This window comes from Sapajus apella, unplaced genomic scaffold (assembly GCF_009761245.1).
Source record: "Sapajus apella isolate SASKATOON/1434 unplaced genomic scaffold, GSC_monkey_1.0 scaffold165, whole genome shotgun sequence".
NCBI lineage: Eukaryota > Metazoa > Chordata > Mammalia > Primates > Cebidae > Sapajus > Sapajus apella.
Window position 1 is genome coordinate 1,775,388 of NW_022437105.1, and position 6,293 is coordinate 1,781,680.

Sequence of the window (6,293 nt, forward strand, 5' to 3'; positions counted from 1 at the left end):
GGACATTTGGGAGGGACAGCCAGGGAGGGGCAGCCGGGGAGGGACAGTTGGGAGGGACAGCCGGGGAGGGACAGCCATTGAGGGACAGCCAGGAGGGACAGCTGGGGAGGGACAGTTGGGGAGGAGCAGCCGGGAGGGACAGCCAGGGAGGGACAGCTGGGAGGGACAGTCAGGAGGGACAGTCAGGGAGGGACAGTCAGGAAGGGACAGTCGGGAAGAGATAGTCGGGAAGGGCTCCTCTGGTCTCAGACCTGAGACCCCAGGCTAGAAAGCAGGTGTTGGGTCCTAGGAGCCTTGGAGCAGAGTGCAGGCATTGCGGGACTGAGCAGGTGGGGAGGCGGGACAGGCCGTCACCAATGGAGCGCTCTCCGGGAGAGCAAGTGGCAACCTGCTTTTCCAGAGAAGGGAGCAAAGTAGGTGGACCTGAGAACCACTGGAGAGGCAGTCAAGTCCATGGGATTCAGAGTGTGATGGGACTGGGCTGAGAGACAGGGAGGACCCAGGAGGATTCCGTGAGGATCTCCCTCTGTCCTTAAAGCTGTGCACACTGGTTTAGAAGCTGAAAGGAATGTTAATTCCTTTCTTAGGGAAAAGAAAGCCCCATCTTAGAAGATAAAAGGAATGTTAATCTATCCGTAAGGAAAGGCTTGTGTTTTTAAGTTCGATCATCTCAGGTCCAGAAGGCTGCCAGACAGTGTGCACAGAGGACCTGGGTGGACTCCTTGGGTCTCCGGCGTCTTTTCCCTGAAGTGTCCCCTGTGTCCTCAGGGCAGGAGTTTCTGCCACTTCTCTTGATCCCAGCCCCTTGCCGGCCCGTGAGTCATTTCTGTTCTGAATCCCACCTGCACCACAGGGCCTGTGTGGAGAAAAAAGGGAGCCAAAAATGAATGAGACGCGACAAGGGGCAGCCTCTGTCTCGCTTTGCTTCCTTGGGACAAGTGAAGAGAGACAAAAACCTATTTCCAGCCAAATGGCCCGGATCATTTTAGCGAACTCCACAGCTTTGGATAAACTTGGGCTGAGCATGAGGAGCAAAGAGCCGCAGCCTTTTCCACAGCGTCGCTCCGTTCACAGCAGGCTTTCCACCAGAGAGGAGGACGGAGGCGACAGAGGCGTCCCGGAAAACGCAGAGGAAAGCAGATTAGACATTTTCTGAAATGCCAAAGGTCTAGTGTCCGCTGTAAATCTCTGCAGTTACAAAACGGAGGGCTGAGTCATCACGCCCATGAAGTCAGGGGAGCCGGGAGAGCCATTCAGAAAGCAGTTTTTCTTTTTATTTTATCTTTTACTAAACATTGAGGATGGAAACCCTGCCTTTCCAGCACACATTTTCTCCAGTGCAGAGCTGGCAGGCTGAGCCGTCTCTTACCCTGTGTTGTATCTTCTCTGAGGTCTTTAGAACTTTCCCCTGAGTGGGCTCAAAAGGGATGATTCAATCTCCAAGAAGCCCAGAAATTACTTTCAGAAGGTTTAGGGAAAGATTTTCAGCCATTTCAGAAAGTTCAGAGTGGTTTTAGTTATGGAATCTTAACACAGTTCTAAATTTGCTGTGTATTCATTATTTGTTCTTAAACAGATGTATTTTCCAAAGCGAATGCCACAATTTTCTGTGAACATATTAATGGATGTCTCAGAGAAAAAAAATTATTAGTGGTCTAAAATATTTGGGAAACCATGGGTGAAACATATAAAACAGCTTTCTTTGCTGTGTGGGGGCTTCTACCCTTTTGATAGCAGAACCTTCACTGCAAAGCTCTAGGAACAAGAGAGGCACATTTCCCAAAGGCAGCAGGGAGGTGCCCGCTGTGCAGAGAGGGCCTGGCCTCCTGTGCTGAGGGACGGCTGGCTGGCACAGGGTGAGGGTGAGCGCTTGCCTTCACACAAGGTGCCCGCCTGGTGGTTCTGGACAAGTCCCTTCCTTTCTCTGAGCCGCTCGTCTTTGCCTAAAGGAAGTCTGTGTCCCACTTCACGGGGCTGCCGTGAGCTCAGAGGAGGATGCATAGCTTGTGAGGTGCTCTCGGACAGCCAGCGTTGCCCTCACTGTGGAGCTTGCACCGCACGGTTAGTGGGGCAGACACAGGCTTCCCATGGCAACACTCCCAGGCAGAAAGCAGAGAGTAGGAAGCAGCATCCTTGGCCCCAAGAAATGATGGATCATGCCCTCAGCAGTCCTGCTCCTGCAGCCAGAGGGAAACGTCCATCCACCTTGTTCTCCAGCCCCAGGGTCCCCTCTCCTGAGGCGCCTATTCTCTGTGGCCACATCACACAGCACTGGGTGGCTTTGCCTTCTACTGCTCCACAGGCCTGAGGACCCAGGGGCACTTGAACGCTTCACGGGCACAAACAATCCAGGCTTTACTTGATGACACGAGTGCCTGACAGCTGTGAGGGATCCTGGTTGGTTTGCTTCGGTCTCCCCGTGCCAAGGAGCCCACTGGATTGCTTCAGTGTCCAGGCCTCCCTTGCACGAGCATCTGTGAAAGGACCACACCCTCCATCTCATCTCTACAACAAGACTAAGGCCTTTTTTTTCCAACTGAGAAGCCTTGCTTTGTCATTGAAAGACCTTTAAAATTTTATTTCTGATTGTCTGGAATCGGGAAGTGATGAGCTCTTCCAGCCCTTCGAGACCTCACATTACTGGACTCTGCCTATTTTCTGTCACTTCTGTTTGGAAATCGGTGAACTCTGTCCTGGCCTCCTTTCTTTCTTATTGTGCTTTGCTAAAGGACAAACTAAACTCAGCACACATGGAGCAGGCGTTTCAACGTTGTCGGGCACCTTGGTCATCTGAAGGGTTATTAAAACACAGATTTCTGCAACCCAGAATTTCTGACAGGGGCTTCTGGGGTGGGCCCAAAATTTTGCATTTCTAACCTTCCAGGTAACACCAATGCTGTTGGTCTGGGGACTACAGTCGAGGTGCCCCGGCCTTAGAGCTGTGGGTTTAGGTGGTAAAGTCCTATTTCCAAGCAATTTCAGATAACAGTTTTACCAGATGTTTGCCACTGTGTGGTATGGGTCAAAACCCAGATGAGTAGTTTTCCTTCAAGTTGTGTTTCAAGGCCAAAGCCCCCCATGTCCCCTGATTCCACCATCATCAAGGGTCCCAAGGTCACTGGGCTCATCTCTGAGCTGCAGAAGGGCACAGGGCATGGTGCTGTGTCTTGGGAGCTTTAGAATTTGGCCCTAAGGTGGGACACATCATGTCTGCCATATGTCATGGCCCAAACTCCATCATGCGATCACACCAGGCTGCAAGGGAAGCTTTGGTTCAGACACAGAGTGTAACTGTGCTGCCTAAAGAAAGAGGGGAGAGCTTGGGAGCACCCACCTACCTGCTATAGGGCAAGGGAAGGTAATCCTCTGGGGGGCCCGATGCAGCATCCCAGCCAGAGGTTGGCAGCCTTTGAAAGGGCCCCACCATGTAGTAGGGGCTTGCAGCCAGGCTTGGGATATGTTTTGACACAGGGGCAGGGGGTCTGGTAGAGAATCAGACGTGTGGTGTGAGAGAAAGGAGGGGGTCAGAAATCAGTCCACCTCGGGCTGAACAACAGGAAAAAAGCAAGCTCTGCCCAAGAGGCTTCGGTGGCTGTTTTGTCCCCTCCTAGATCTCCAATCCCAAGAGCCTGAACCCTAGCAGGCCTCATTATATATCCTGAATGAGGACCAGGGAAGTTCAAATGGAAAGCTGTAGCTTCCACAAGGATGAAGAAGGAAAAAGGGGCCATCACAACCCAGATGAAACATTACTGACACTTTCAAACGAGGCTCCACTTGGCGGGGCAGCTCCCAAGTCATTCTCTGGCACAGAACTGTCCTCATCTATAATAATAATGATGAAGAATCTCATAAGCGGAAAGTCATTTAAAGAAACATACATGAGTCTTTTCTTGTTAGAATTGTGAACCCCATAATTAGCTGGAACAGCTTTTCCTGGTGGGAGAAGGTTGGTGCGAGTTTCTTTAACCATGGCGTCGTAGGCTGCCCCTCTCAAGTGCCTACTATGAAAAATTGATGCTATGAATCGGAGTTATCTTGTCCTGCCCATAGAGACTATCGTGGGGACCAGGGGCAGGAACAGAAACACTCAGAGTGCATGACACCTGCCCAGGGATCCTATCTGCCAAATGACCTGCTGCGGAATGACTTGCTGTCACCTAAGATCAGTTTTCCCCGGTAGCTGCCAAAGTGAACTGCCATGGCTCTAAGGCCAGTGTTACCTTCAACTGTCACTCACCAGCCAGGGCTTGACAGTTCCCAAAGCCTCACTAGTGCCAACAATGTTTTTCAAGATAATATACTTATCTTTCCAATAAAACCCTCAAACTTCTCTTTGTGTGTTGGATATACCCAAGACCACCCCAGTCTGTATGTACGCCCTAAATTGCAATTCTAATTTTCCAAATAAGACATTTTATTTAGAGGTTTCTCTCTAAATTTTCATTTGACACTTACATACTTGGTGTCAGAAGTGGGATCCAAAGTGGACTCACCTCGAAACATCAACAGCTTCTGGGACTACAACACACAGCCCCCACACTTAGTCCTCTTAAGCCCTCTGCTTTTCCAGGTCACCTTTCTCCTGAATGAGTCGGTCTTAGATGGAGCTCCCATTTTTGTACTGATTATTTGGTTTACTTTGGGATTTGTTTAAGACGTGCCTTTGCCCCTCCTGATTATATGCCTCCTGTTTATCAGGGATTTTTTTCCCTGTTAAAGGTGGCTTGCCATCCTTCCTGATGAGTATGTACTTTATCTTTAGGTTCTTTTGCCCACTTGAATTTTATTTCAGTTTTTGTGCATCTGATGTTAAAACAAATCACCTATATAAATTTACTTACAATATGGACTGTCAAAGTTCAAATACTTGCCAAGATAATACCTCAGTTCTGGGACTCCAGCATGTTCAAATGTTATGAGGCTCATTCAAACAGTTTATTTTTCTTAGAACTAAACTAGAAGAATGTGGCTTTATATAAAATATACAGTCTAAATAGAACACATACCTCAACTGGTATCTTAAGGTTCCAAAATGCTTTCAAAACCCAAAGATTGCCTCACCGCAAACTCCAAGTGAGCTGAGAGTCTTTCCTTTTTGGATCCTTCTCCCCCACTTCCTACACTTCTTTTTAATCCTCCTGTAATCTAAACTTACTTGTTTTCAAAACTCCTCAGCTATTCTGGCATACTGACTATTTAAGTGAAGACACTTGAACAACAGCAGTCACACACACAGGCACGCGCACACACACACACACTTTTTACCATCACAATTGTTTCTCAAAAGCAAAAGAGAAAATTCCCATGTAAAAGTAACCTTCCGTACACTAGAAAGACAACACTTTTATTTTCAGGGATGAGAAATTGAGACCAAAAACATACTGTAAAACTTTATTAGAATAACGCTTATCTTTTAAACCTCTTCACATAATTTCACAGTTAACTATTTTCACAGTTAACTAGTCTTTGTCCAATCCAGTATACTGGTAACTGACTTAAATAACTTTACCAAAAATTTTGTTCACAGATGAGATTGGTTGTGTCCCCACCCAGATCTCACCTGGAATTGTAGCTCCCATAATTCCCACATGTTGTGCGAGGGGCCCAGTGGAAGATAATTGAATCATGGGGGAAGTTCCCCCATACTGTTCTTGTGGTGATGAATAAGTCTTACAAGATCTGGTAGTTTTATAAGGGGTTTTCACTTTTGCTTGGCTCTCATTCTCTCACAACTGCCACCATGTAAGATGTGCCTTTCATTTTCCACCGTAAGTATGATGACTCTCCAGCCATGTGGAACTGTGAGTCCATTAAACCCCTTTTTCCTTATAAATTACCCAGTCTCAGATATGCCTTTATCAGCAGTGTGAAAATGGACTAATACGGTAAACTGGTACTAGGTAGTGGGGCACTGCTGTAAAGATACCTGAAAATGTGAAAGCAACTTTAAAACTGGGTAATGCAGTGGTTGGAAGAGTTTGGAGAGCTCAGAGGAAGACAGGAAAATGTGGGAAAGTTTGAAACTTCCTAGAGACTTGCTGAATCACTTTGACTATAATGTTTATAATGATATGGAGAATAAAATCCAGGCTGAGGTGGTCTCAGATGGAGATGAGGAACTTGTTGATAACTGGAGTGAAGGTGACTCTTGCTTTGTTTTTGTTTTGTTTTATTTTGTTTTTTACTTTAAGTTCTGGGATACATGTGCAGAGCATGCAGGTCTGTTACATAGGTATACATGTGCCATGTGGTTTGCTGCACCTATCAACCCATCATCTAGGTTTTAAGCC